Raw genomic sequence first — 23,020 nt, forward strand, 5'->3', positions numbered from 1 at the left:
CAGCAATGTAAGTACACTGAACAAAGATGACTATATGATTGAAAGAGGAAGGTTAGGAGCATGTGGAACACCAGAAGGAAAAAGGAAAGATAAAGACTGGGACTGTATAACTCAGTGAAACCTAGAGTATTCAACAATTGTGATAAAATGTACAAATATGTTTTTACATGAGGGAAAACAAATGAATGTTAACCTTGCAAGGTGTTAAAAATAGGGTGGTAGAGCTCGGGCCCCTGAGCCGGGACCTCAGAGGTTCCCAGGCGCTCACCGGGTGTGATTTGGTCTTGTTTGCTGCTCCATGTGGCCCGCTGCCTGGTCGCACTTGGCTGCCCTGCATGTCCCGTATCCACCCCAGGTGCTCAATTAGAGGGACTGAGTCCCCGGTTGGGTCTGTAGTAGAGTTCCCAGCGGCTGCTGGCAGAGATGCCTGGGAAGAAGGCACATAAGAATGCGCAGCCCAACCGTGTGCAGACTCCAGCAGAGCTCTAGGTTGAGTGTGCTACTCAACTCAGGAGAATTGGAGACAAACTGAATTTCCGGCAGAAGCTTCTGAACCTGATAGCCAAAGTCTTCTGCTCAGGAACCTGACTGCTTCAGAAACATAAAAATGAGGGGACTCTTTTCAAATGGAAGATTCCCCATGGGTGCAGATTTCTTCAGAGGAGAGAACATGAGAGAGCACGTTGCTTGCTTTTGGATGCCTTTGGGAAAGAAGAGGGAATATTTCAAAAAATGAATTGCTGTTGGAGGTTTCCCAGAAGTCATTCTTTGGGGATATGAGAACATGATAAAATCATTTTGTTTGTATTAGAACAAGAATAGGAGAGACTTGAAAATAGGGAAGTAATATTTATACATTTCTTTTTTGCTTAGAGAATTAGTCTAGTATTTCAGCTGAAGGTTGCTGCCCAGCCTAATGTAAGAGGAGTTGACAGATGATGAGACAGTAGGTAGGTGTAGGGGAAAACATAGGATATGTTTAATTTTTGTCTCTAGTTTTGGATAACAGCTCCAAAACAATGTATAGTATCTGGTCCTTACGTAGTATCTTGTTAAAAGTAAAGCTTTCATTCTGAGAACATGGAACATCGTAGTGAATGTTGATTCCTAAAGATCTGTAAAATGCCCTTTCTCACAGTCAGTGTGCGTCCTATAAAAATGGTCTTATCCACTGAGGGTGAACATGTTTGTAAATGGTTGTTTAAGGCAAGTAACCCACAAACCTAAATAAGTGTTAGCATGTTATACTGGTGCAGAGGGTTAACAACAGTGATATGGAAAAATTACCCATTATGCATTAATGACTCTTTTTAATAGGAATATCTTACCAACTCTACACTAATACTAGGGATGAATAATTAGGAGCTGATAAGAGCTCTGGGATGTATTATGTTATGGTAATTGTTTAAAGTTGAGAGTGATGATGATTGTACAACTAAGAGAAGCTTCTGTAAGAAACTGACTATATATCTTTATAGAATATGTATTAAATCAAATTAGGAACCTACTACTTCATCAAGCCCTGGACTTGAGGCTTGCTCTTGTGAAATTGAGGGTTGTAAATAGGAGGCTGAGCCCTCCTATAATTATGCCTAAGATGCACCTCCAGGGAACCTCTTTGTTGCTCAGATGTGGCCTTTCTCTTCCTAAGCCCAACTCATTAAGCCTCCCCTCTCATGAGGGGCATGACTCCCAGGAATGAGCCAGCCCCTGGCAGTGAGATATAGAAAATGCCTACTTGACCAAAGGGGGAAAAAAGAAAGATAATAAGCTAGGGTCACAGTGCCTGAGAGATCCCAAATAGAGTCAAGAGGCTATCCTGGAGATTACTCTTATGCAAGGTCCAGCTAGACATCCCAAATGACCACGCTAAGCAATGCCTTTACCTAACGAAGTCCCCAAATACCTAGGTCCCTACCTGAGATTCTATAAAAGATGCACTCACTAAGTTTTATCTTTCAGAAACTTAGTGTTCCTAATCCACCAGAATGTTCCTTTATTTGACAAGTCCTAAAACCCAGAGGCAATAGCCTCTTTAAGATCAACTATCAGATGCAGGCCCCTTCCCCATAGTGTCAACACCCCCTTTCAATATGAACAAGTTAGGGTACTTACTGCCTAGTTACCCCTGAAGATGGAGAAAGAGATTGAGGGGAAGGGATAGCAGCAAACAAGATAAGATTGAACAAAGATCTATGAATATTGAAACTTTATATGATTATATGTATATTTTTGGATACTGGGGTGTTAAGAATGGCTGGAAGGAGGTAAATGACATGGTGGAACTGGCCTATAGCATCCCTTGGAATTTGCTCTAGCTGCTTGTTTAATTGTTCCTTGAAGGTCTTCACCTTTGTGCATATACCTTCTATTACATAATAGGGAAGGGACTGAGGCTGTGGAACTGTAACCCATGACAGTTTTTGAAATTGCCTGTATGACTGCTTGTTGAGCTGTACATCAAGAGATGACACCTTTCTGCATGTATGTTATATTTTACAATAATGGAAATGGCTGAAATTGTGGCATTGTAACCCATGACATTCTTTAGATTTGCCCCTTAACTACTTGTGAAGTCATACTTTGAAAGTTATCACTGTTACGTATCTAGGTTAAAGTTCACAATTTAAAAATTAAAAAAAAAAAAAAAATAGGGTGGTTGTGCTAGTTTGAATGTATTATTTCCCCCAGAAAAAAGCCATTTTCTTGGATGCAATCTTGTGGGGCAGACATATTAGTGGGGATTAAGTTGGAAAGTTTGGATTAGGTTGTTTGCATGGAAATGCACCTCACCCAACTGTGGGTGATGACTAACTGGATAATCTCGATGGACTTGTTACCCCACCGATTCAGGGTGAATCTAAATTAAATAACTGGAGCCATATAAATGAGCTGACAAACAGAAGGAACTCAGTGCAGCTGAGAGTGACATTTTGAAGAGGGGCTACAGCCAAAAGGGACACTTTGAAGAATGCACAGAAGATGAGAGAGTAGCTGCAGATGAGAGACAGTTTGAAGACGTCCGTTGAAAGCAGACTTTTGCTTCGGAGAAGCTAAAAGAGATGAAATGCCCCAAGAGCAACTAAGAGTGACATTTTTGAGAAGCTGAAGCCTAGAGAGGAACATCCTGGGAGAAAGCCATTTTGAAACCAGAACTTGGAGCAGACGCCAGCCATGTGCCTTCCCAGCTAACAAAGGTTTTCTGGACACTATTGGCCATCTTCCAGTGAAGGTACCCAATTGTTGATGCATTACCTTAGACACTTTATGGCCTTAAGACTGTAACTGTGTAACCAAATAAACCCCCCTTAATAAAAGCCAATCCATTTCTGGTGTTTTGCATTCCAGCAGCATTAGCAAACTAGAACAGTAGTATTGGGGGAAAAAGTACAATCAATGCAAATTAGAGATTATAGTTAACAGAAACTTTGTATTACGCTTCCTTTAATGTAACAAAGGCAATATACCAAAGCTAAATGCCTATAAGAGGGGCACATAAGGGAAGGATATGGGACTTGTGGCATTGATAATGTTGTCTGACTCTTTTATTCTACTTTAGTTTAATTCTATCTTTCCTTTCTTTGCTTTTTAAATGTCATGTTTTTTTTTCTTTCTTTCTTTTCCTCTTTCTTTTGTCTCTCTACCTTCTTTGACTCTTCTTCCTTCTTTGTGGAATAAATGGAGATGTCCTTATATAGATAGTGGAGATGGTGGTGAATACATAAATATGTAACTATACCGGGAACCACTGACTGTTTACTTAGTATGGAAAGTATGGTGGGTGAACAAAACCATCTTAAAAAAAAAAAAAAAAAAAAAAAAACGGGTTAATGAAAAAACCTTGAGCGCACTACATTGAGTGAAATAAGTAAGACACATAAGGACAAAATACTGCATGGTCTTAATGATATGAACTAATTATAATATGTAAATACCTAGACATGAAGTATAAATAAACAGGATATAGAAAGAGGCTAAAGAATGGGAAGCAGTTGCTTATTATGAGCAGAATGTTCAACCAGATTGAACCTAAGTGTTTGGAAGTGGACAGAAGTGATGGTAGCATGTTATTTTGAGAATAACTAACAGTGCTGAATGGTGTATGAATGTGGTGGAAAGGGGAAGTTTAGAGTCATGTATGTCACCAGAAGGAAGGGTGGAGGTTAAAAGATGGGAATGTATAAAACAGTGAACTTTGTGGTAGGCAATGTCCATGATTAACAGTACAAATATTAGAAATGTTTCATGAAAATAGAACAAATGTATGACAGTATAACTAGAAGCTAATAATATAGGGGCATATAGGGGAAAAATATTCCTATTGCAGACTATGTACTACAGTTAACAGTATCTTACATTCTTTCATCAACAGTAACAAATGTATTATACCAGTACTATGAGTCAATAATGGAGTAGGGGAGTGGTTAGGGGTATGGGAGGATTTGAGTTTCCTTTTTTTGTCTTGATTTATTTTATGGAGTAATGAAAATGGTCTAAATATTGGAAAAAAATAACTGTGGTGATGGATGCACAGCTGTATGATGGTACTGTGGGCAATTGATTGTGCACTTTGGATCTTTGGATAATTGTATGGTATGTGAACAATCTCAATGAAATTAAAAAATATATATATATTCTCTTGCTGCCTTCTGATTAAATTATAGTTAGTTGGTAACTTCAGGTAAGTTTAACAATTATTGAGTACCTACTGTGTGCCAAATAATGTGCAAGGCATAGAGGATACAAAGGTAATGAGACAAGTCCTTGATCTTATGGAACTTATAGTCTGGCTGAGGAGACAGATTTATGAACAATTTCAGTGTAACATGGTACTTTCTTTTCTAAAGAGATATGCAGAGATGTAAAAAATGTGAAGCAGTTAGTCTTATGTGGGTGAGGAAAGGGCTCTTGGAGGCCAATGAAATCTGAGCTGCATCTTAAAAAATAATGAAAAGTGAGAGAAAACGGTCCTTTTTAGGGTGAGGAATCAACATAATCAAAAGCATAACGGTGAGGAACAGCCTCGTGTATCAGCACCCCTGTCTTCTTTGTCATCGTCAGCATCATTGCAAAGCTACTTTAGGCTGAAGACATAACTTTATATCAGCACTTTACAAAAACAATCTCATTTGTTAGAGGAGTTGTAGGTTTATAGGAAAACCATGCAGAAAATACAGAGTTCCCATATCCCTCTATTATCAACACTTTGCATTAGTGTTACAATTGATGAAAAAATATTATAATTGTATTATTAACTATAGTCCATAGTTTAGATTAGGGTTCACGCTTTCTGAGCACCATGATTCTTAACTGATTCAGAGTCATGGCATCCTTTGATCATCTACCCAGAAAATTGCTCAAAATGCACATACATTTTATAATGTCAAGGGGTTGCTGTATCTTTGGTGAAGAACTACTGTTTTACCATAAAGTATGATGTAGGAAATGATGAGAGAAAGAGGTGAAACCACTTTAAAGTTGTGGCTGATTAAATTGTTAAACATGGGTGAACAAGGGGAGAAGTCTTATTTATGTCAAGATTTTGCGTTAGAGCCACTAGATGGAATATTTGAGATTGGGAATACCAAAAGAGTGTCAGTGGGGCAGGGAGATTTCATGTTCACCAGTTAAGACTGGACTGAACCATGGGAAAGAGCACACAAAGTGAGTAAAACAGAGGCCAAAATAGGGGACCCTGTACTCATGACTGTTGTCCATCAATTAATGCCTTTTTATTATTTTTGGTTCTTCTTTCACTCTCAAAAGTGAACAGTGAAGTGTTCATCTCATTGCCAATCAGGTAGACCTGGAGACACCATACTTTTTAAATTAGTTTTTATTTTTTTTATTTTTTATTTATAGACATACTCTACTTTTAAGTGGTGGGTGTAGAAGGAAAAGACCATGAAGGAGTTGGAGAAAAAATATTCAGAGAAATAGGTAGTGAAAATACACAGGTGGTTCTTCATATCTGGGGCTAAGTGGTCCTAGGGAAAGTTTCCTTAAAGTTAATCTATTAAAAGTGGAGATAAGTATTACATAGAAAATTGTGGAAAAGTGTTCTGGAATGTTAGCTTGAAAACAGGAATTAATATTATGAAAATTTTTTTTTATCTTATATATCACAAAATGTTGAATGAAATGGAAACTAAAGGCTGACACCTATAATATGCAAGATCTGAGCTATATTTATTTTTTCCTAGAAATGTTTTCTAAGAAAATTTTCTGTTGATGTAAAAGAACATTCTTCATTTCACTTTTGATTTTTATAGCAAATGTATAGACCATCACATTTTCAACACCATTCAAGGACTTTCTCAGCTTTCCCAAGGGCCTCTCCGAGTCTTTTCTATATTTAAAATGGTGATTTTTGAAATGATGATTGTGTCATCATCCCTGATGATAATTGCATATTTAATCACTAACTGTTCTACCTCTGGTAAAATATTATTTATAAACTGCTTTAAACTCAAAGAAATTCTCTGCTATCACTTTCATTGACTTCATGAAAGCCTGCATTGGTTGCAGATTTACAATTCATATTAAAATTGCTTTGCCTAGTATTTACCTTGGATGGGAAGTTCAGCAAGGATCGAAAATAGTGCTAAGTGGGAGGAATGTTTGAATGGAGATTAATTTTAAATCATCAGTTGATAAACATTCTTGCTTTATAGTAATAACAACCTCATAACTTTGAGGATTCCCCATATTGACTTCTCAGATTAATGATCTTTGTTATACTTTTTTTTTTTTTTTCAATTTATTCCAGGCAGGTATATGTTTAGATTGTTTGTAAGACTATAATTTTGACTTTATATTATACTTTTTGGCAGAGAATATCATTCTATTGCCATGCTCTGAAATTGTTATTATATCCTTTTAGTGATTCCTCTAAAATATATATATATATCTCCTTATTAGTATATTACGTTTGTGTTATTCACCACTTAAAGGAATCTAGGATTAGTAGTGTGGATTCTGCTGGTCACATAGATTATAACCTATTCTAGGGCTACAGATCTTTTTGTGTCAGATACACAACTTTTCAGTGCCTCAAATATTCATGTTAATCTACAAAGTTTATCTTTCTTGTTCCTAATGAAATATTAGTCACTTGGAAAGGGGCTATCCTTATCAGGAAAAATTAGCTGACTAAGAGATCTTCTTTGAATATTCCTCTTGCCAGACAAACAGAAAACATTCCTGGGATATCTAGAAAGATATCTATGCTGTAAGCTTTCTATTTTGTGTCTGAATGCCAGCGTGCATTCTAGGACCTAATTGTAAAGGCAGTAATGAGAATTATAATAAAGGAGAGAGTTGGCTATTCGTCTTTTAGAATCAGGTTTGAAAACAAGTTTCCTATGGTTTCAAAAGAAGCCTTTGCTTTGTGTTTCCCTTTGCTTTTAAATGCATGTAGTCGAATATTTTTTTTTTCCTTCCCTAGGAACCAGCATGTGAGCTTTAAAATGAATGCTTTTGTTTGAAAAACTACACTCTGTGTCTAATGAATTTTCACTCCAGGGACACCTTCTTTTCCTCCCTGTCTCTATTCTCCATTCATCCGAAAGTGGACTTTGGGGTCTTGGAAATATGATTATCATATTCATAATAAATGTGTGCACAGTGCATTATAAAAACTTACGGAGGAAGTGGAAAGAAGTATCATTGTAGTTGCCAAGGCAATAAATTTCATTTACTTCATGGTGTACTACATTCACATTTTCAGTTACTTATTCATTTATTGAATAATTATTTATTGAGTGCCTATTGCATGCCAGGTCAACACTCATCTCTCTGGTCAATGAAACATATCTCAAGTGCTTGGCAGTCTCGTGAGGGAAAGAGACATTAATGACAATTATATATTATATAATATTTGATATAATAATCAAATATATAAATAATTGTATCTAAAGATAAAGATTTATTAGTATTTATGTAAATAGAAAATATTTTATTTTAAAATAAGTATATTAATACATTCAAAGAAGGAACATCAATAATCTATAACAAGAGCAACCAATCTGTGTCTGGAGGTTCAAGAAATCTTCTCATAAATAGTGGCCTTTAGGGTGAGGTAAAATGTAGAATTAATTTTTGGTCAGGTGAAAGTTGCGAATTCTCAAAGAGGAACCACATTTTATAATTTGTATTTTTTTATTTAGTCTTTTGACAATTCCTTAAATTTATGGCTAGTTTTAAGTTATGAGATCCAGAATCATAAAAAATTAATTTGCAACCCCTTAAATCTGTAAATCTTTAAATTTTTATATTTAAAAATTCTTTAAGTATTTTCCCAGTATTTATTTAGTAAGGATATGATGGGTGCCCTTTATGATTTTATTTTAAATTACTATTTATCCAGGGCTGTGTCTTCATTTTCAGTAATTTATATTTTGCTGTTTACCAAAAAAACATGCCAAACTGAGTTCATAGGTGTGATGGTTGACATTTATCATGGAGATACTTCAGCTTTTGCTGTCGATTGGTAGCTTGGGTAGCTGCCCTATGGCCTGATGCTTAATCCAGTTCTGTTTAATCTAATATATACTTGGTAAATGCTTTCTGAATTTGTTTGAGACCTGCGACATACCTGAGTGAAAATAGTGTGATAACTGCCAGCAGTGTTTCAGGAAATTTCCCATACATCTCAAAAAAGTTCTGCCTTTCAAACTACAAGACAAATGGTCTTAGTCAGGGATTGGGAAACTAGAGTCTGTAGGCAAAACCCAGTCCTTTACCTGCTTTTGTATGAGCTTGCTAGCTGAGAATGGTTTTTATAATTTTAAATGATAAAAAGATATCAAGGGAAGAATAATACTTGGTGACATGAAAATTAAATGAAATTCAAATTTCAGTGTTGATTAAGAAAATTTGTTCAGTACATAGCTGTGTCTATTGATCACATATCATGTTTTTTTTTAGTATTAGAGAAAGTTGTAGGTTTACAGAACAATCATGCATAAAGTACCAAATTCCCATATACCACCCTATCATTAACACCTTTCATTGATGTGATACATTTGTTACAATTGATGAAACCACATTTTTATAATTGTACTATTTTTAAATTTTTTATTCTATTACCATATATACAAACTAACATTTCTCCTTTGAACCACGTTCAGATATATATTTCAGTGCTATTAATTACGTTCACAATATTGTACCACCATCATTAGCATCCATTACCAAAACATTTCCATCGTTCCAAATAGAAAGTCTGTACATTTTAAGCCTTAGCGCCCTATTCCCTATGCCCACCCCATCCCCTAGTAACGTGTGTTCTAGATTCTGACTCTGTGAGTTTGCTTAATGTAATTATTTGATATCAGTGAGATCGTACAATATTTGTGCTTTTCTGTCTGGTTTTCACTAAACACGTTGCCTTAAAGGTTCATCCATGTTGTCACATGTCGGAACGTCATTCTTTTTTACGGCTGAATAATAATTGGGTGTATATACCACATTTTGTTTATCCAATCATAGCCTGATGGACACCTAGGTTTCTTCCATCTTTTGGTAATTGTGAATAATGCCACTATGAACATCCGTGTGCAAATATCTGTTTGAGTCCCTACTTTCAATTTGTTAGGATATATACCTAGTAGAAGGATTGTTGGGTTATATGATAATTTTACACTTAACTTTCATTTAATAAAAGTATCAGTGGTATGGCCCCAATTCTGAATCCTATATTGTTACTTAGTGCAAAGTATTATTTCCTGTTGCATCAGAGTACAGGAGTAGAGTGCTTGACCTCTGGAGTCAGATAAATTCAAACCTCCAGTTTCTCTGCTTACTAACCTGTAACTTCAGAGAATGTCTTTAGTTCTCTAAGCTTGGTCAGCTGGTCTGTAAAATGAGGGAAATAACCCAACAGAGGTCTGAGAGAATTAAAAGCAGTATAATGTATTATAGCACAATGCCAGATATACTAAATGGTAAACCCACTATTGCTTGTTTCTTTTATGATAATAGCAAATATTTGAAAATTCAATAATTATATCCTGGTATTATTTAGCAAGTTGACAAAGTTTTATAAAAGGTAAAACTCATCCTTTCCACATAGATTTCTTCCTAACCAAATAGCTTATTTTCAGATGATAATTTTTTTGTTTTTGAATTTTAAAAATTGTATTAAATTGACTAGATGTTTCATTTAGAGCGGTGTTTCTTAAACTGGGGCCTATAGACCAGCTGCATTAGATCCATCTGGGTAAAATGGTTTAAAATGACTCAGTATCTGATTGAGGACTCAAGGAGTCATCATTTTTATCAAGTCCCTTGTTAAATTCTGTGAGTCACTTCCCTAAAGATTACCATAACTTGGGCAATCTTGTATCTGTAATTCAGAGTTGTCTTTTTGGGGTGGTTTGGGCTTTCTAGATAGCTCAAAGAGGTAGAATATTCTCTGCCATTTATTCATTCATCAGATAATTAATGGAGATCCTAGATCACTTTTTGCCCAAGCTCAGTTAATACCAGAAGTCCAACATGAGTAAAATGCAACTCTGTCCTCAGCAAGCTGTGTGGGTTTCAACAAAACAATCATAATGGCTGCATTTATTCATTCATTCATTCAGTATATAATTATGGAGTATATCTAGGGATTTAGCAGAAAAGAAGACAGAAAATGTTCCTGCCTTCATGGATTGGAAGTTGGGGGGAAGAGAAAGAGAGGAATCAAAGTAACTGAGAAACTGGGAGGGTGGTGGTGCCATTTACAAAGAAGTGTAAATAGGGCCAGATTTGAAAGGGGGAAATGGGGATCTGAGGTTTTATCCTGGACAAGTTAACTGAGAGATACTTACCAGATTATATGATTCATTTATTCAACAACAAAACAAAAAGTTATTGAGTACCTACTATATGCCAGACACCATTCTGAACACTGGGAATTATGTCAGTTAAAAAATTACAGATAAAAATCTCTGCCTTTGTGGTAAGGCAAAAGGGTGATGGAATGTAGACTCTGAAGTTCAGAAGGAGAGTTCATATTGTCTTGTATAGATATGCAAGTCCTTTTGTTGTCGGATTCCTTTACATTCCTATTTTTTATGTCAAATTACTTTAATGTTTTACACAATAATGTATGCCATACAAACAAAAGACAACACAACTGTAGACTATTTTCTGACTTGAAAGCAAACTACCTGGGGGCTGCTGGGAGCAGCTTCTTGCAGTGCTGAACTTGAACAAACGGGAATTAGGCAAGACAAAGTGCAAGGAAGTTTGCATCCTCGGTTCCTGAGAAACTGAGGGGAATTTTGATTTTTATTTTTTGGTTGTATTGAGTGCTGGGCTGACAGAGAAAAAGATCCTACTGTCTCAACACCAGTATGGAAAAGCCAAGTACAGCAGTAAATGAATTTAAAGGCACCTAACAAGCTTTACCTATTACTGCTGAGACGTCAGATTTCAAGCCAGCAGGAGCAGCGGGGCCTATAATAACATACCAGTACCTGACCATGACTAAAAATGGATATAATAATACTTAGCATTTATATAGCACTTTTACACTTGGATCTTCACAATAACCCAGAAAGGTGGGCGGAGCAGGCGTTATCATCTGTATTTTACAAAAATAGCTCCCAGAGACACAAAGTATGAGGGGAGGAGTAAATGCATGTAAATGTTACAAGATGAAGCCAATGAGGCTTGAAAATAAGATAGAAAATGAATATGGGTAGTTAGAAGTTCCATGAAATAGCTACAGTTTGTTTTCAGTTATTTCCTTCTACTTTTGTTATTTATTTTCTAATTAATTGCATCAAATAAGTGGGTTTTTTTTAATTGACTATATTTACTTACAATTGAGGTCTGAAGCTCAAATGCCTGGAAAGGGTAGGCAGATAATTTAAATGAAAGAAGGGTCCCAGTTTGGACTGCACTGAACTGTCAAACTCATAGTTATGATTTTGCAAGAGAGGCTAGAAAAAAACTCTGATTTATTATGTGAAATCTTTCATTTTTAATATTGGGTACTAATTAAAAAATTTTTTTAAACATCCAAGGGCCAAAGAAAACATCTTTGGAGGTGGATTTGGCCCCAACGAGCAACCTATTAACAGAAGTATCTATGAATGTTACACATATGGAAGTCCTTGCAATCTCTTCCTGGGGAGAATCTTTGTGTTAGAAGACTTAATATGACTGTCAAAATGACTTCTTTGAATTAGAGTTGGGCAATAGTAGAAGGGTCTTTAACATCTCAAAGAGTTTGAATAAAGCTCATCAAAGCCCTTTTCTTGACATTCTATAAAATAAAACTCATTATCATCTTTAACACTAAACATTAGGTAAACAAATATCTATAGGAGACCTAGACCATGGCAGCAGACTGACTTTGTCATCTAGATGTCCATAGGTTTTCCTTTAATTCTGTGGAGTTATAAATTCACATAGCCAAATAATTCCAAATAGTAAAAGAAATGTTACTAATATTTTATCTAACGGCGGGGGGCATTAGATCTGATGTAGCCACTGATCTGAATCTAATGCATAATAAAGGCAGTAAGTTTTCAGCATTCTCCCTAAGTGGGAATTCAGTGTAAGGCAAGAGGTATAGATTTTGAGTTATCAATTATCTGTATTTATACCAGTCGATCTATCAATTGATAGATACATAGATACCCTACAAGTGAAGAATCTGTTATCTAAGTGATTCCTTCTGAGCCAATATTTCTCTTGGACAAGTAGAAATATTAGTACAGCTGCTTTTTTTTGTTGTTGTTGTGTGTGTGTGTATAAACCTTTTTTTATTTTGAAATACTTTCAAACTTACAAGACAGTTAACAAAAATAATATGAACCCCATACAGAGAATTCCAACATACCCGTATCCCTCCAGATTCCCAGATTACCAGTTTTAACATTTTGCTAATTTGCTGTTATCATTCAATCTATCAGTCTATCAGTTCATCTATCTATCTGTATATATATCTGTCTATTTATCAGTCCATTTTCTAAACACTGGAAGTAGGTTGTATATATCATGCTCCTTGAGCTCTTAATACCACCATGTACATTTCCAAAGAACAAGGATATTCACTTGTATAACCATCTTATATGCAATTATCAAGTTCAGGAAGTTTAACATTGATATAAAGTTCATAATCTGTATTCCAATTTTTTTCATATGTCCCAGTAATGTCCTATTGAGCTTTTCTCCTCCCCTGATAGACCTTCAGGATCACTTACTGCATTTAATTATCATTATCTCTTTACTTGGTGATTATTTTTTAAATTTTGGGAACATATATATACAACATAAACTTCCCTATCTCAACCACTCCCAAGATAGGTAGGAATACTCATATTTAGAATATTGCAGTACCCTTACCACCTTCCGTTAACAAAGCTTTCCCATCGCCACAAACAGAAACCCTACAACCACAATGCTTTAAAACTCCATTCCGCCTGGCTCCCACCCTTGGCAAACTGTATTCTAATTTCTATCTCTGTGAGCTCGTATATCCTCCGGTGTTTGCTGCATATTCACCATGGAGCATTCTGTGGGAGAGCTTTGTGAGCTGCCTTCTATATGCAGAGCAAATTCTGGGATGGAAAGACCCTTAGGCCACCACCAGACAGATTGGGACAGGCATGAATGCTTCCCATTGTGTGAACAAAATTTACTCTGCTCCCTCCGGAACCAGGATCAGGGGTCTGCAGTGGGAGCATGGGCTCACTCTAAGCTGAGCCAGTGAGGGGTGGGGAGGGGGTCAGCCAGGGTACCATGAGATCCGACCACTTTTAAGTGGCCTTTTTCTTAATCCGGTGCTCACTCCGTTACTGTAGTCCTTTAACTGTTTTCTGGAGCTTTAAGAAAGATGTTTCTGCTAGTTCTTGCTAAGTATTCAAACTTCAGTGGGAGGAGGGAGCCCTGAAGTGTCTCACTCGGACATCTTGATCAGTGGGGCCTCCCAGCCTTCCTTTACTTCACAGATAGGGAAACTGAGGCACAGGAAGGAGGGATGTGAATTTCTCAAATTCATAGGACTAATGAAATTAATGACTCAATTAGTATTTTTGTTACATAGTTCTGGTCTCCAGGTAAACATAAAAATAAATTCTGGGGCCAAAATCTATATATATATACACACACACACACATATACACCTTGGATAAATATATCAAAGAATCTTGAAGTACATGATGATCCTTCCTCCCTCCCTAACCTCCCTTTCTCCCTCCCTTCCTCCTTCTTCTCCTTTTTGTGGCACCTGAGTTAGAATGTAAGAGATTAGGGATGTTATTATGGTTGCTGGAAGAAAACTGTCCCAAACTAATGACAGGGAGATGCAGAAAGAAGCACAATTGGACAGGGGGAATGGGGACAGTGGGATAATTGCAGAGTCTCAGGCATTTCTTGGATGGGATACAGTTTATTTTTTTAATTACCCAAGAAATGTAATTTTATTGAAGGAAGATATGCTAATCAAAGTAAGAAGGAAAGAAAGAAATCATAAACCCTATTATTCAGAGATAACTACTATATATACTTCAATGTATGATCTTCCTGACTTTTCCCATGCAAGTTTATGTATTTACAAAAATGGACTCATATTTCATATTATTCTTTAATTCAATGTTTTTTCAAACTTTATTGTGACCTAGTAGTGTGTCAGAAAATCAATTTAGTGGATAATGACCAGCATTAAAATAATTAATTTAAATAGAATATAAAGTAACAAATCAAATAGTGCAGAGTAAGGGTGCATATTGTTTTAGTTACAGATATATATGTAAATGTGCCTGGAATCATAATATAAAATTAGTTTCTTACTGTCAGTAAAAATATTTGAAAACCACTGTTGCTGCCTGCTCTTTTTACTTACTAATATATTATTAAATCTTTTCCTTTTTAACTGTTATTGCTATCTTCTTTTCGGGACTATGGAATCATTTTGCTTGGAGGCACTGAGCAAATCTTGGGACTTCCAATGTCTATTCTGACTCCATTCTGCCAAGGACTTTGATCATCAAGGAAAGAAAACTTTTTCCAAGCCACAGTATTTCTTTTTACAGTGCTTTGGGATTTAAGTTGATCTCCTTTCTGGGCCAGTGTTATTGATACAGTAATTTAGCAGCAAAACACCAGGGATTTAGGGTTCCTCTAGCCCAAACAGCTGATATCTTGAGATTATTTTGTTTTTTTGTCTGTCGTTAATGCAGGCTGACTTGGAAGTGAAGAAAGCCTTTTCACATTGATTCTTAGTGTATTTAGTTAGGAATTGTGGGATAAGTTCTGTAATAGCTTCTTACAAGCAACCCTGCTTATATCTCAATCCTGTAGAATTTGATTTTGAAAAAAGTAATTTTGAGTTCCAAGGCAATGGACTTGGTATTTTCCCTTCCTTTAGCCATGTTTTCAGTACAGTACTATGTTTATTATCCTTTTTTCCCTCATTTGGCTTACACATATGGGCCTCATCAGAAAATCAATCTAACTTCCAAGGATCACTTCACAAATTGGATGACCTCCATCCAATGTAGAGACACTGGCCACACCCCATCCTAAATGTTAACTTTTCTCAGTAGAGAAAAGTTAACATTTAGGATGTCCATTGGTCACCAATGGACATAAAGAAGTGTGTGGGATTAAAGGCTATGAAGAGCATTATAGCGAAACGTTTATGTTATCTTAATTTCATGTTTTAAGACTCGTGTAGTAAAGACCATTTTATAAGTATTTGCTGGAAGCAATCTCAGAAGTACTTTATCTACACACATAACACACACACAGTCTCTCTCACCACATAGGCAACTCATTATTTTAAAATTATGCACTGTAACAAGTTTCTATATGCACACTGCACATTAGACAAGCTTCCTGAAATTTGTTTGGCATAGTGAATAAAATAAATGTATCAGAAGATCAAGAAGTTGTCTCTGGAGTCTGCATATGAAAGTTATGCCTTTGAGTTAAAATCTTTATATATTTTCTGTGATTTGATAAGAGGAGGGCTGAAAATTGCCTATCATAGCAATTATTTCCAGTTGATAGGCTACCAGAGTTTTCTGCAAACTGCGAAGAACATGCCAGCATGTGGTCGCTATCTTTAAAGGGCTTTCATGTTTTCCATCCACACTCAGAAGCACAAAAACTTGCAAATAAACACTGTAGAACAGGAAGGTAAAATTCTCATTCTTGTATATAAATAGAATAGATTCACAGGCATAACAATTTGGATGCATGCACCACTGTACTCTTAAGGTCATGGATTGCTGTTATGTCAAATGCATCAAAATTTCCCCAGCTATCAGGAGCAGTCAAGGAATTGAAATTTCAGTAAGTACACTCTCATTTCAGGAATCAGAAATACTTCAGGTTGGAGAGACCTCTAGTGGGCACTTCCCTTCATATCTGATAATGGATCAAAAAAAGAGAGAGATAAACGTTGCCAAAAAATCACATTCTACATTTCTGCAATGATAGTTTCTTTTAAAATTAAGTGCACCTTACCAAGATAATAGAACATAGCCAAAATGATCACTTTTCAGGGAATAAACAAAGTTTTAAATCAGAATGCACATATTTAAAAACCAATTGCATTTTCCCTTTTAAGGTACCACAAAATCAAATATAAATAAGTAAAAAATTGACAAGAAGATATTTTTATCTACCTTATTTCTGCTCTCACTAAAATCCTACTTAAAAATTAATTAAAATATAATCTATTATAAGAACTCTTATCTATTATTATCCCCAAATTCATACTGTATTGCATCGTAGAAAAGTTTGCAAAATGGGAACTAATCAATCAATCAAAGCTCCCTTCCACTATGCCCTTCATGCAGTGTTTCCCAAGACACTCTTTGGAATTATAAAATTAGCAGCCTGAGTAATTATGAAAAGCGAGGTCAAATAAATAAGTCCTTGCTCTGCCTGCAGAAAGACAAAGGTGTGTTGGGGAACATGTAACAAGTCACAAGCTTGGGAGGACATGTGGCGAAAGTGTTCTTCTACAAATAGTTTTGAGCTGCACAAGCCACATTAAAAAACTTATAACAGAAAAAAATCTTGGCAAATTTTAAAAATTGGTAGTAATGTTAGAAAATCCAATATACTTTGATTTCTAATTGCTTATTAAAATACAGATTTCAAATTATTTGATGGTGTAATACAATTTATGTAGTTTAGTACTTAATTATTTAGTAATTACTTCTCCATGGTTAATCTTATTTCCCTCCAGCAGCAAGTCCATTGAAAACATACTTACAATTTCTATACTTCCCCTTGCACCCTCCCCCACTCTTCCCCATGATTTCTGGGAAAAGCAGTTGTCTCAGTTTCTAGGATGCTAATACAAACTCAGAGGCCAGAAGGCTTGCTTCCACGCAGGATGGGTAACCTTCTGACTGGCCAGCAATTCTTAGGTTCCTTGGCTTTCCAAATCACGTGGCAATGTCCCCTCCTTATCCTTCCAAGTTTCTGCTGACTGATGGCTTCTGGCTCCTCCCCATGATTTTGTCTTTATAAGGCCTCCAGTGATAGGATTAAGGCTATCTTAATTCAATTTGGCCACACCCTAACTAAAAATAACTGCTTCAAAATGTCCTATTTACAATGGGTTCATACCCAATGGTTATTAAGAACATTTTTTTTTTTCTGGGGTACATAATTCAACATACCATAGCAAGGTTATAAGGAGTTTGGAATGCATACCTAAGGATCTGGAAAAAACTTCCAACTTTGTGTCAGACACTTTGGTTTTTATTGTTACTACTAATGTTGATGGTTCTTCTCTTTCCCCTTCTCTGTCTTCTTCATTCCTTCTTTCTCCTTTGAATGTTCCCATTTCAGGTAATTTTGTCTAGAACTGCCTTCCACAGCCAAAGATTAGAATATGAGAAATATTCTTTACTTGGATCAGTGAACTTGAATATGATTTGGCAAAATCCATGATAGTATTAGCAGTATCTGTGATATGATCACCAATAGAAGTCGTAAATATTTACATATCACCTTACACTTGTGACAAATATCTAAAATATCTCTTAGGCACCATGTAATGCTGGTAGTTATTAGACCTGCCACTTGATCCTGGCATTAAAGCAGAAACTCATATGTTATCTTACTAATTTGTATTGATGATAATATGTTGATAATTATGCCAGCGTAACTGTTTCCCTTTTTAATCCCAAGGATTTTTTTTAAAATTTATTCTAGTAACATATATACAACAAGTATATATGTCTTGTTTCAGATCTTAGAGGGAAAGTTTTCAGTCTTTCACTATTGAGTATGATGTTTACTGTGGGTTTTTCATGTATGCCCTTCTTCATATTGAGGAAGTGTCTTTCTATTGCTGGTTTTCTAAGTTTTTGTACCAAGAAGGGTGCTCTATTTTGTCAAAGGCCTTTTCTGCATCAATTCAGATGGTCATATGTTTTTTATCCCCCTTCATTTTGTTCATGTGGTGTATTACATTAAATAATTTTCTTATGCTGAACCAACTTAGCATACCTGGGATAAATTCCACTTGATCATGGTGTATAATTCTTTTAATGTACTGTTGTATTCATTTGTTGAATTTTGTTGGAATTTTTGCATCTATATTCATAAGAGATATTCGTCTGTAATTTTCTTTTCTTGTGGTGTATTTATTTGGCTTTCATATGAGGCTGATGTTGACCCCAAAGAATGAATTAGGGAGTCCCCCTTCCTCTTTAATTTTTCAGAAGAGTTTGAGCACGATTGATATTAATTCTTCTTGGGATGTTTGGTAACATTTCCCTGTGAAAACATCTGGTCCTGGATTTTTCTTTGTGGGAACTTTTGGATTACTGATTCAGTCTCTTTACTAATAATTGGTTTGTTGAGATTTTCTTTTGTTTCTTAAGTCAGTGTAGGTAATTTGTATGTTTCTAAGAATTTATCCATTTCATTTAGGTAATCTAATTTGTTGTCATGCAGTTGTTCATTGTATCCTCTTATAGTCCTTTTTATTTCTGTGGAATCAGTAGCAATGCCTTCTTTTTCATTTCTGATTTTAAATATTTGTGTCCTCTTTTGTTCCTTATCAGTCTGACTAAAGGTTTGTCAATTATATTGATCTTTTCAAAGAACCAACTTATGGTTTTGTTGATTCTCTCTACTGTTTTTCCCTCCTCTATTTCATTTATCTCCACTTTAATCTTTGTTATTTCTTTCCTCCTCCTAGCTTTTGGTTTAGTTTCTCTTCTTTTTCTCAGGCTTCCAGTTTAGAGGTTAAGTCTCTGATTGGGAAATCTTTCTTCTTGAATTGAAGAAGCATACTGCCTTTGCTATGTCCAGTAAGTTTTGGTATATTGTACTTTCATTTTCATTCACCTCGAGATGTTTCCTAATTTCCCTTGTGATTTTACTCTTGAACACATTGGTTGTTTAAGGGTACATTGTTTAATTTCCATTTCTCACTGTGTAATTGATTTCTACCTTCATTCCATGTGGTAGGAGAAGATACAGTGTATGATTTCAATATTTTTGAATTTATGGCTCTTGTTTTGTCACCTAACATATGGTCTATCCTGGAGAATGAACCATGTGCACTGAAGAAGAATGTATACTCTGTTGTTGTTTGGTGTGGTTTGATGAGATGTTCTATATGTGTCTGTAAGGTCTAGTTGGTTTAAAGTATCATTCAAGTCTTATATTTCCTTAGTGATCTGTTGTTTAGATGTTCTATCCATTATTAAAAATGGTGTATTAAACTCTGCAAATATTAATTTAGACCCATCAACTTCTCCCTTCAAATGTGCCAGTATTTGCTTCATACATTTTGGGGCTCTGCAGTTAGGTGCATATACATTTATAACTGTTACATCTTCTTGTTGAATTGACCATTTACCAGTATATAATGACTCTTTTTGTCCCTCATAACTTTTCTTTAAGTCAATTTCATCTGATGTTGGTATAGCCACTCCATCTCTCTTTTGGTTACTGCTTACATTATATATATATATATATTTTTTTTTTTTTTTTTTTTTTTTCCCCCATCCTTTCACTCTCAACCTATTTGTAACTTTTTAATTTAAGGTGAGGCTCTTATAGACACCATACCATGGGTCATACTTTTTAAAATTATTCTGCCAACCTCAGCATTTGACTGGAGAGTTTAATCCTTTTACACTTAAAGTCACTGCTGATAATGCAGGAATTTCTTCTGCCAGTTTGCTACTTAGTCTTTGTAATTCTTATACAATTTTAGTCCCTCAGTTCTTCCATTCATGCCTACTTTTATATTTCTTTGATTTTTTTTTTTATTGTACTCATCATTTCTATCTGATGTATTTTTCATGCATTTCCTTATGGTTACCATGGGGTTAAATTTAACATACTAAATATATAACAATCACATTTGTTTTGATACCAACTTCATTTCAATAGCATACAAATACACTCCATCCTCCCATACTCCCCACCTTTTTTTTTGTAGTTTTTGCAAATCGTGTCTTTATTCACTGAATGTACAAAACCATAAATATATCATTACTTTTTATATATTTGCATTTTAGCACCTGTAGATAGTAAGAAGTGAATTTTCATACCAAAAATACAACACAATGGTACTGGCATTTGCAGTTACCCAAATGATTACCTTTACCAGAAGTCTTTATTTCTTTATGCTGCCTTGTACAATTGTCTAGTATCTTTTCCTTTCAGACTGAAGAACACCCTTTAACAATGTTTGTAGTGAGGGTTTGTCACAGCCCAAGAGGGCCATGCCAGTCCAAAGGCCAAAGAAGACAACAAGCATTTTCTGATACATGAACTTTTACTCAGGGCTTACTTACAGGGTGAGAAGTCGTGGTGAGATCATGACGGCTCTCTCAGGCCCGGCAGGCATCGCGTTCACAGGGAAGACGACCGAGTGATGCAAAGAGGACAGAAAGCCTTTTATAAGGGTTTAAGACAAAGGCCTTCCTAAGGGTGGGGGGAGCATAGATGCGGGAACAGGTCACTCTGACCCGAGAGGTGGTGCAGGAAGGACTAGAATAACACTTGAACAACTACATTTTGCTCTTTTTGTGAGACTAAGAGCCTTTCACTTCCTGCTTCTTTCCCATAAAGTTACATTTTAAGGTCAATTTACCCTTTTTCTCTTTATTGGCTTAGAAAGACAATAGGTTAAATATTTAGCTGCCTAGGTCATGAAGACTGCTGTGCACCAAAGATCTGCAGGCCTGTTTTGCTCAAGCCATGGGTTGCTACAGGGTCCACTGGTGATGAACCCCCTCAGCTTTTGTTTAACTGGGGATGTCTTAGTCTCTACCTCACTTTTGATAGAATGTCTAGCCAGATATAAGATTCTTGCTTGGCAGTTGTGTTCTTTCAACACTTGATATATCTCAGTCCACTGCTTTCTTGCCCCCATGGTTTCTGGTAACAAATCCGAGCTCAATCTAATTGAGACTCCTTTGTCCATAACATTTTGTTTTTCTCTTTCAGCTTTCAGAACTCTATCCTCGTACATTGCATTCAACACTTTGATCCATATGTGATGGGGTGCATTTTTCTTCAATTTATCCTGTTTTATGTTGGGGGCTTCTTAAATGTGCATTTTCATGTCTTTTGCTAAGTTTGGGAAGTTTCCTGCCATTATTTCTTTGAATATTCATTCTGCCCCTTTCTTTCTTCTCCTTTTGGGACTCCCATAGTGCATATATTGGTATGTTTAATGGTGTCTCACAGATCCCTTGGCTATTTTTGCTCTTAATAATTCTTTTTCCTTTCTGTTCCTCAGCCAGACTCTTTTCAATTTTCTTGTGTTTGAATTAGCTAATTCTTTTTTCTGCAATCTCCGATCTACTATTGAAACCCTTCTAGGAATTGTTCATATCTGTTATTGTGGTCTTTAACTCCAGTAGTTCTGTTTGGTTCCTTTTTCAACCCTTTATTGAGAATCTCATTTTGTTCATTCATTGCTTTCCTGATGTGCTTTGGTTCTTTCTCTGCATTTTCCTTCATCTCCTTGGGCATATTGAGGATCACTTTTTAAATTCAGATGTGTCCATAGTCTTACCTTGTTTGTAGGTTTTTTTCTGGATTTTTGTTTTCTTCCTTTGGATGAGTCATTATTCCCTATTTCTTTTTTTGTCTTATAATCTTTTGTTGCACACTGTACATATTAATATTTTAAAATATTAAGTCTGGGATGTATTCTCTGAGATGTCTGTTTCTTCAACTTGTAATCAGCTGGTAGTGAGAGAGTTTTTTTGAATATCAAGCCTCCTATCAGGAAGGTCCACCCAAGGTGAATGCAAAGTATAGGGTTATTTCTGTCTTTTCTGGGCCTGCAGTTTGTCCTGGGCTTGTGCTAGCTAGTGTCTTAGGAGTTCCCCTGTTTACTGGGGTTTGCATGTCCCCTCTGCTTCCCAGGAGATAGACCTTCTCCCTCTCTCTAGTGTTTTGCTGCACTACTTAAAGCAAGTAATCCTTTGCCCCAGGCCATCTGCCTCAAGTGTTTCTTAGACCGCTCTCATTGTCTCAAGCTGCTTTTGCCTGGAGAGGGTGGTGGGCACACCAGAGAGGAGTTTCTTAAGTCCATCTTTCCTAGCCAGAACAAGGCCAGGGACCCACAAAGAGAGCACTGCCCAGCAGAGGGGATGATGGAGGGGCCAGAAAGGGTGCCAGGAGCTTCTTCCACAGCTCCCCAAAGGTGTGCTTTCTTGATCTTTCCAGCAAATGCAGCCCTTCAGCTGTCCTACACAGCTCTGAGGAAGTTCACCATCTTTAAGTCTCCTCTGCCACCTTTGTCCTGGATGTGTCTGAACCCTCAGAGCCAGACCCCAGCAATCCAAAGTCACTAATCAAAAACCATGATCAGCAATTGGCCTGGGCCCACCTCAGATCTTGGGGAAGTGGATTTTTATGTCCCTTCCTGGCACCAGGATGCTCTGCCACAGGCTGGACCCCACTGCAGCCTGCCACAAGGTGGGGGATGGGCACCAGTAACTCCTGCACAGAGAGCAGTTTATATGTCTTAACTGTAATTTACCAGCTTTTTCCTCCCACTCTTCTCTGGATG

The 23,020-nt window shown here is 36.3% G+C and overlaps 1 pseudogene; it reads left to right on the forward strand.

Annotated features, from left to right (window-relative positions):
* The first annotated feature begins 423 nt into the window (after positions 1–423).
* Positions 424–588, forward strand: LOC119529161 (annotated as a pseudogene).
* The last annotated feature ends 22,432 nt before the right edge of the window (positions 589–23,020 follow it).

This window comes from Choloepus didactylus, chromosome 1 (genome assembly GCF_015220235.1).
Source record: "Choloepus didactylus isolate mChoDid1 chromosome 1, mChoDid1.pri, whole genome shotgun sequence".
NCBI classification, from domain to species: Eukaryota; Metazoa; Chordata; class Mammalia; order Pilosa; family Megalonychidae; genus Choloepus; species Choloepus didactylus.